This window comes from Bombina bombina, chromosome 2 (genome assembly GCF_027579735.1).
Source record: "Bombina bombina isolate aBomBom1 chromosome 2, aBomBom1.pri, whole genome shotgun sequence".
Taxonomy (NCBI): Eukaryota; Metazoa; Chordata; class Amphibia; order Anura; family Bombinatoridae; genus Bombina; species Bombina bombina.
The window spans coordinates 272,574,142-272,584,102 of NC_069500.1; the positions used below are offsets into that span (position 1 = coordinate 272,574,142).

Genomic DNA, 9,961 nt, shown 5'->3' on the forward strand with positions numbered 1-9,961 from the left:
CTCCTGGCCACTGAGAAGGCATACAAAGAAATTTAAACCCACTCTCCTTTTTTTTGGGGGGGGGAGTGTTCTCTACGGAACCCAAGATGGAGCGCACTATTTCCTCCCTCATTGACATTTTTCAACCCTTGTTTGATTCCCTAGCGGCTGCTATGGATGAACTACTCTGGGAGACACGAGTGTTCCGCACAACCGACAGTACAAAAACTTCCCTTACCGGGGTGAGAGTGCCACTGCAGTTACCAGCAGGCAAAAGGAATGCAGAAGGGGCCTTTTCAGCGGTGGCCATTTTGGACCATGGCATGGCATCCCCGGCGAGAGATGCAGGCTATGTCACAGTCCTAACACAGATGAGTGGCCGGGTTGCTGGGGAGACTGGAATAGGTGGCGACCGCCAAACGCACTACCCCACTGATGTCTTTGCAGACTTTGTCTCTACATCGGGAGACTTACCGCGTAGCTTGAGGATGAAATCTAACAACCCTGCACACCCGGTCTCTTGCTCTCCCTGGCACTATGCTCAGACCGCTAGCAGCTTCAGCACAAAGGTCACTGTCTTTGGCGCCACAAGTTTTGCCGCCGACTCTCCTTGGCTCTATGTTCCTATACCTAGCCCCTTACTGTGCCTCAGCCTTCGATTAAGAGATAGGCTGCACCCACCGAAAGCTGGAGTGGGATAAAACTACGCAAGATTGATTCATCCCTTCTTGGGTATTGCAGCATATTCCCCTAACTGCTGTGTACATGACTCGAACGATGAAGGAGATGTGAGCACATTCTATTTTATCAACAGGCGGTACATCTCTTACACGGAACTGTATCTATGCTGGACTCGGACAATTTGCCTACTTTGCCCTGCTTGTTCGTTGCGGAGTCATAGCCTCTTTGTATTTTTGGCTAGTTGTAGAAATGTTGGTTGCTGTTGTATGCCTGAGCTCTGTTTTGTCTTCTTAACTGCCATAACTCTCTATACACCTTAATTGATGTTCTATCAGTACCCACAAATATTTAATGAATATCTTATTCTGGGAGCGAGTGAATCTAAAGACTCTGTAACAATAGGTTGTAGAGGCTGAAACCTCACTTCAGTGTTTGTGCACGTCTGCTACCAGTCCATTAATACCATACTGTGTTTTATTTCTCATTTAAATGGTGGCTATGTATGTTTTGCAATGTTCATTAAGGAAATGTTTGATGTTTATTATCCCTTGTTTTACCCTGGCTTCTGTATATAGCCCAAAATGTGGCTCATAACACACAATGGGGCCATTCCAGTTTATAGTGAATATGCTGTTATGGTGTGAAGTGATATTTCATTAGTAGCTCTAAAAGGGCAGAGAAAGGTACTAACTATGCACTTAACCATGCCGTAAATGTACACGTCTATTTCATGCTTGCAACCTTCTTATATGCACTCATTACCCATACAGCTAGATAGTTAAATATTAGACATGCCTTCCTCGCTTAGCCTCTAGACCATGGTAATATGCCCAGCATATTTGACTGCCAACATATAGCCGCTCAATTCCATCAAATATGCTTATTTGTTAGGCAGCAGCCACTAGGACTTGCTTTCTAAGTTGGGCTATGTTATGTTATGTGCGTGAATGCTTGTGCGACACTTAGTTCTCATTGCTTCATTTTTATTATTATTCATTTATTTTTAGCTTGTCCTCCTAGGGACAAAGTATATCAGCTCTTTGTGCACATTTATCAATTCACAAAAACCCTTATTCCTGAAAAGCGAATATCACTTTGAATCTCCATGTTCCTTTCATGTTTCCCAAGATCGCTATTACTCTAAACATGTCTACTATTATGTAACCTATCGCAATGACTCCAATGTCATGCTAACAACATAGAATCCATCATGAATTTGTATGATTTTCTGTTTAAGGAGCTATTAACGCTGGATGTATTGGCTATCTAATTGGCAGGTCAATATAGAACTGCTTGGTGACATTATGCATGTACTGGCTTCTAGGGGCTCCTCCTGACTTCATAGAATTACTCTGATCGAAACTAAAGATACACGTAAACATTACTGTAACACTTTCAGCATTAGGCTGTTAACATGGATCTTATTAGAGTTCCATATAGTCCAGGCACATATATAAGCTGCTTAGTAACTTAACTTGTTATCCCATGCCTCTAGAGACTTGGCTACTAACGTGAAATGGGGCACTGCACAGTAGATTACTTGTGTTGTACGGCTCAACACCTACGTGGAGAGGCTACTTACTCCTTGTTTGTGTGAATGGGTTAGTCTGCTTGTTTGGTTTGTGTGTTTGTATTTTATGTTAAATTAGGTTTAGGTTGGTTTGTTTGTTTACAAAAAATAATAAAATCCCAACATCATGGTGCAAGGGAATACATATGCTAGAACACTTTCTAACTCATATACATCTTTTGCAGTTCTCAAAACGAATGTGAGCAATGCGTGTTACTATATCTGGTAAAAATATGCAGTTGTATACCAAATTGCCTTGTTATTCTTATATTATTTTACTGCACCCTGCGTGGTGCGTCACGGATATGCATTTTATCACTGTACCATGTGTTGGTTATAAATAAAATTTAAAAAAAAAAAAAACCGGTAGTGGAGAGAGGTTTCAAATGTGTTTATTCCAGAAATGTCACATTAGGAAATATCCTATCTCCAAGTCAAATAACACAGAATACCAGGCCCACTACTTGGCTCTCTGTAAATGGGACATACAAGTGTGGAGTTTAAAGATGCAAGGCCTGTGATTTTATCACAGAAGGTAGAAACTTCTACTCTTGTGTTACCAACTACACATATGAAACAAAGGGTTACATAAAATGCTCAACTAACTATGTAGTTTATGTCATTGAATGTGTCTGTCATAAACTACAGTATGTGGGCATGACGTCTCGAGACATCCGTACTAGAGTACGGGAACATTTGGGCTATATCAGGAACGAAAAGACATGTTCAGAATTAGCCAGACATTTCATTGAAATTCATCATGGTGATGTCAGATCTTTCAAGTGGCGAGCAATTGAGGCCATTAGGAGACCATCAAGAGGTGGGGATAAAGATGCTATTTTAGCACGCCAGGAAGCATTCTGGATTTTCAGACTACGCACTCAGGTCCCTAATGGCTTCAACTCGGAATTTGATCTGATTAATCACTGGTGCTGAATATAATATATAACATATAATTTAGCATTGTCCCTTACCGTATAGTTAACTTTTACACTGGTAAACAAACATTCAGTATATTTTCAGCCATTCACATTCTTTGGAGAAACCATATTCCTAATAATAAAAACCTTTTTATAATCAACATCATATTATGTTGTTTTAGGTTCAATATCATGTGTTCATATTCCCACTATTAGGGCTTTTTAGGTTATTAGATTTGATTGAATAATAAATAAATTATACTGTTTATGTATTGTATTCTGATTGTTCCTGTTTTGGTAAATATGAGGGTACATAGATATACATATTCATATTTGAGAAGTCTTAATTTTGACTGCCTTATGTTTATATATTTTCAATGGTTTATCTCAGTACCCCATTATGTACCACTACTTTTGAGAAATTTTCCTCATCAGATTACATCTTTTACATCGGTTTTCTAGTATAACCAGGCTCTATAGTTATATATGCCATTATGTGTTCTGGCTTTTTCTGAATGGTTTTTGTATGCTCACAAATTGCATTCTTCTAATTTCTAATTTCCAGCTTGTTTACTTTGCTTGTTATTGATTGTTATTGATTGATTTACTTATACTATTGCACATATGTGTATATATTCAATCCATTGTTGGTAACAAAAACATTGTTATTCTTTAATATGACATGCAGTTCCAGTTACAGATTATTAATGTCATAATTTTCCTTTTTCCCCCTTACAATTGAAATTTGACTCTTATTAATGTATTTCAAATTATGTATCACACTATATTTGTTTACATTTATGTTAACATTTTCCTCCATTTGTTTACAACCAGATCAAGGGTTAAAGGGGAGTGGTATTTCTAACCCCTCTGTAGCCAATGATTGTGTAGAGAGTTACTTTTAAACACCCACTTGTAAATACACAGCAGGTCTTAGATTACGGCACACCGCCGAAACTAGTAGGGCCAGCTGTCTCTCTGTTACCGTGCTGGTATAGTTTTGGATTTTATCCTTAATAAAGTCACTTTGATTCCTTTACAACTGGATACTCTTGAATCTCTTTTTTTTGCTCATAATTACGGACTACAAGGAGTCCGTTCACTCTCAAGAGCCCACAGAGCCTCCACTCCTATTGGTTTTTTACCTGCCGTTCAGTATTCCTTTCCCCATGTGTTAGCTGAAGATTCGACCGGCGCCGGAGCAATCGGATTGGATAAGCCTCACACACCCCCTTTCGGCATGCCCCGATGATGACGTCAGACGCCCAGAAGACTCGGGTGGCGCTTAGAGGAAGGCACGTCTAGTGTATAATTCCGCACAGGAGCTGCGGTTCACCGGGATGACGAAACCTGTAATCTGGAAGCTGCCACAACGTCCAGAGTGAAACGTAAAAGTAAAGCTGACCATCAGTTGGGTGAGTGCAGAGGCTTATACCCTTGTTTGAATTGAACTTGAATGTGAATTATTTCCACTTGCGCTGAGATAAATGGACTTGTGCTTACCATGGGGATAATAAACATTATTACATTATAACGGCAGGTATTTGTTTTGGAGTATTTATATATAGCTACACTTTGAGTTACAGTGATTGTGAACCCTGGGGAATACTACTGTGTTTATGAAAATAAACCATATGTGATTATTAATGTTCATTTTTATTTTAGATTCAAAGCTGCTCTGTCTGAATCATGGAAGATTAGATTATTTTGTAATTTCCCTTTCAATAAAAAATGCCATCACAAGCTCTAAACTAAAACTAAGTTTATTTTTTAAATATGCAGTCATGTGTCAATATTAAAAATATATTTAATTATATGATTTTATATACATATAAAAGGGACAGTAAACCAAAAAGATAGTTACTTTAATACACTACTAATTATTGCATATTCGATCCTGTTATATGAATATACGTTTGACCTGTGTGAGAACCTTGTTTGTAAAATGTCCCTTTATCTCCATCCTTTGATGGAGCTTTTAAATGCTTCAGTGCAGACTCTTAAAGGGACAGTATACTATAATATTTTGAAAAATTAATGTGTTTACAATTCATCATTATTTATATAATGCATGAAATTAAATTGTTCATGTTGGTCTATGAATTATTATTGGGAAGCGAAAACCACAAATAGGTGTATTATCTTGGATAGATAGTCTGATCTCCTAACTTTATCACATTTTTAGACATATACATACTTCTTATATCTGCAAAAAAATCAACCAAAAAGATTTGTAATTTGTATTACCTTATGTATTGTAAGCTCCACTGGGAGAGAAATATCTTACAATGGCTGTATTTTTACAGCTTTGTCTTAAGGACAAAACCATTAGGAATAGGTGGAGATAACATTGGAGAAATAAACTAAATTAAAATCAAGGGTAAGGGTATAAGTAGAAATACTTATAGAAATTTTATACACTCCAACCGGTAAAGAATATAATTGTGAGAAATTATATTTTGATATATCTGTAGTTAACTGACCCTTCAAATGACTCCACTAGAGAGAAAAGTCGTCAATATGGCATACAATAACTATCTTTGTCTAAATATGAAATTAATTTACATTTTCTTGAAAGATAATTTAATCTACCTAGATTACCGTTCAAATACTGAAACCATAATAAATAACCTATATTTATTTTAAGAATGTATTTTGGTACCTAAAAAAGATTATAGATATTAGAATGTAAATATAACATTAAATTACACTGTCACTTTAATGTAACAAGTTAAACACTTTCATTTCTTAAAAGTGAAATGAGCAAAGTTGTTATGTATAATTTAAACTGCATATCCTCGTCGTAAAAATGTTACGATTTTGACATCTCTAAATCACACAACCAAATCATAGATGGCTGTATCTAACTCCACCTTAACTTTTGTAAGATACTTGACTTTAACATTATCTGGTTAATCTGTGTTATTTTTTTAATTCTATAAATTAATCAAAATTAATATATTTGATATCAGGCATGTGCTTGTAAAATAGATACTTTAACAGTCATGGGACTAATATTTTGTTTACATGTCAATATTAGATGGATGTATTTCTTCTTATCTTACTGGGATAGAGATATGTATCAAATAATATGTATTTAAATAAATAAAATATTAGAATATAGTAGGTAAAGAAATTTATTTAAAAAAAAGAAAAAAAAGAAAAACAATATTAGTTTTTGAATTCATCCAAAATGAAAATCTGAAAAAAAAAGAAAAGATTAAAAACATTAGTCAATTAGGTTATTTAATGAACACGTGACAAACAAAATATTCTGAAAATCGAATAATTGTAAATTCTTCTTCTATCTATGCTCTAACATGTATTGTTTGTCTTGATATTAAAGACAGGTTCAGAATGGAGATCTATATCTATCCATCTATCTACACATAATTTGAAATTAATCACATTAAATTGTGTAATCAAGAGTTGACTTACACATATTAGCATTATAAAATAGACCAAATGCATTTTTAAAAAAATAAAATTATTGTATTGTATGAGGGACATAATTAAATGTAATATTTCATGTCCCTTCAAATAATAATATACCTAAATGTCAACTATAAAATGTATTCCTTTATCTGATTGCTCACAATCTGAGTTCTCTCTAGCACAAAGTAGGGGTAATGTATATAAAATAAACATATTCTACAATAGGACGTATATATTATGAATTGTTTGAACATTATTCCTCCTATGATTCTTAAATAGCATGCATTGTGCAAACTAACCTGGATGTATGGTCTTTGAAAGGCAATTCTATTTAAAATATCAGTTTATCTTCATTAGGTGTCCTATTCATCATTTTCAAAATAGAGGATTGTGAAATACCATCTATAAAAAAAAAGGGAAAGCATGAACCATAAGTGTATCCCATAGGATGCATCCTGCATCCCCAGTCTTGTTCCAGAGAATTGTGCCCACTTACCACGTGAACGTGTCTTTGTATGTTTTTCAAAGTCAGCACAGTTGAAAGACAATGCCACAGACATGATCACATCTTGATTCTTCACCTTCAGTCTGGGATTCTTCACCTTCAGTCTGTAGATGAAGTCATCTCCCTAATGGAAAATAAAGTGTAAAGAAAATCATTAATAAAAATGTGTGACTTGGTTCTGCATCCCCCCCCCCCCACCATTTCCTAAACTATTTAGATCAATAGCTTACTAAGCATATATAGCGTCTTTTGTGTTATGTTCTATCAATCAAGTGTGAAGCTGAGTCATATACATTGTGCAGACTTAACCTCTGATGTATGACTTTAGCAATATTATGTGCTTCAGAGTATCCCATTCTGACTATCTAAAAAATCTAATAATGTCTAAACTAAATAATACATTCAAAATTGTATGCCATATGATGGATCATTGTGCAAAATCCCCCCCGTCCATACATTGTGTATACTTACCATCTGATGTTGTCTTTGAAAACCAGGTGACAAAGTCATTACAGGAGCCAATGCCAGAATCATCTGATGTATAAATTACCTATGATAAGAAAAATATAAAATTATATTTTTGATATAATAATTTCTTGAACAATCCTAACATGTTTGCACAATTCTCTACTTCTCATTTATATCTAATTTCCCTAAAATTCACACATTCGCAATGCTCCTATATAACTTCTAGTATTTACCGTCTGAAGTTGCGGTTGATGATGTTGACTCTGACATTGAGCCCCTCGTCCCGGAATGGCCCCTCTAAGACTGGGTTATCCTCCTCATCTTGGAGGAGGAGGTCTCAGAGCGCCTGGACGGCCTGCAGCATCCCAGCCCGCTGAGCTATGTTATGAATGACGCTGCAGGCTATAACGATCTTCGCCACCTTCCTAGGGCTGTATTGGAGGGCTCCTCCAGACCTGTACAGGCATCTTAAGTGCATTTTGAGGATCCCAAAAATCCACTCAACTACAGCCCTAGTCCGCTTGTGCGCCCAATTGTAGCGCTAAAGCTGTTTAAGAGGCTACACTATTCCATAATGCAGGAAGATTACAACCAAAATGCTATCCTGCCTGAAGTAAAGCAAGATCCACGCCAAAAATCCTGCCTGTCTGCGCTTCCATGATTCCCCTAAACGTGTATCACCGGTGATGTAACCAGGGGTCTGGGGGGTTGTTAGATTCCTAGAAAAATAAACCAAGTAGTACTACAAAATAAAAAAAAAACGTATGCTGCTCACTAAGCCTGTATTACTAAATGTGAACTTTGAAGGGCACGAACGTTAAGCTAAGCAGGGCTGTATGTAACAAAGTACCAGCATCCAACTATGCTGGAAAGTCACAGCCACAGACTCACAGTCAGGTCATTTTGAATATTGTGTCTGGGTTTCAGGCGGTTTGAAACCTGGACACATGATTCGAAACCCGGAGGTGGCAACCCTACTGGGACAGAATAAACAACCGTGTGGGAAACTGGGACAGCACCTCCAAACAGGGACAACCCCAGTCAAACTGGGACTTCTGGTAAGGTTACATCTAAGCAGCTACAGACCCCCAAGACCCACCGTTGGAAAGGTAATCGCCTAACCTTTCCAACAGTGTAAGTGTTGGGGATCTGAAATAAATTTAAAAAAAAAAAGTAAAAAAAATAAATATTTTTACAAATATTAAATAAAAAACCCTTTTAAAAAGCCTTAGCACCCAGGTGGGAAAGTGCTTAGCATTCAAAGGGTTAAAAGGCTGCATTTGAGTAGTAAAGAAAGATAATGCAAAATAGGAGTCTCTGGTCTTGTAATAAAATCTTCACACATTACCGGTTGCAGACTGGGGGAGGAGGCTTGGTGTGGTTAGAAAAGCGTCCACTAGTAACAAGTCAGTTATCAGAGTGCTTATACTTTTTTTTTTTTTTAAACTTCATGTGTGTTATTTACTGCCACTTGTTAAAGGGACATGAAACCCAAATTTTTTCTTTTGTGATTTAGAAAGAGCATGCCATTTTAAACAACTTTCTAATTTACTTCTATTATTTAATTTGCTTCATTCTCTTGATATCACTTGCTGAAAAGCATATCTAGATATGCTCAGAAGCTGCTGATTGGTTGCTGCACATAGAGGCCTTGTGTGATTGGCTCACACATGTGCATTGCTATTTCTTCAACAAAGGATATCTAAAGAATTGAGCAAATTAAATAGAAGTACATTGGAAAGTTGTTTAAAATTGCATGCCCTATCTGAATCATGAAAGTTTAATTTTGACTAGACTGTTCCTTTAAGCCCACTCCCCAGACCCCATCCCTGCCCACCACATATAACACTTTTGCTGGGGGGGCCCTCTTTTGGATTTTGAAATATTGGGAGGTATGCATGTGGCATTATTTTATGACAAAAATTGGTAAGGGGGTTGAGTTGAGGGATACCAATAATGCTGCAGTGTTTGTGACTCTAGGACCAATGTTAACTATTGTGTTTATGAGTATACTACTTATGAGGTTCAGTGCGAAGGAACTATTAGGCATTTGGTCGTAGAAAGTAATTCTATGTATTGTCTATCGTTTTTTTTTTGCAACAAAAAAATTGCAACTGAAAATCAAAAATTTAAATTTGTTTATCTATATATATTCAATCGAAGTCCTGTTGGGGAGCAAGAAGACAGCCGCAAGATTAAAAGATTTGTGGTTTCTTGCTAAAACTTCGCACGTGACGTATTACGTTATTAAACGTCCCACAAGCAGAACGCCAGGTTCACAAAACCGAAAACAAATCACGCCCACCAATACGTTTCATATTCCCGCCTTTCTATTGGCCAGCTGGGTACAGTAGGTCAGCAGCAAATTATTAGCAGTTTTCGCAAACCAAAGAGAGGCGTGAA

The 9,961-nt window shown here is 36.6% G+C and overlaps 1 long non-coding RNA gene across 1 annotated transcript; it reads right to left on the minus strand.

Moving 5' to 3' along the window:
• Window positions 1-6,269: 6,269 nt before the first annotated feature.
• Window positions 6,270-7,210, minus strand: LOC128647753 (uncharacterized). The gene is made up of 3 exons (XR_008400405.1): window positions 7,082-7,210; window positions 6,885-6,987; window positions 6,270-6,351 (listed from the first exon to the last, which is right to left on the minus strand). It is a non-coding gene; the product is annotated as an uncharacterized LOC128647753 (long non-coding RNA).
• Between the last annotated feature and the right edge of the window lie 2,751 nt (window positions 7,211-9,961).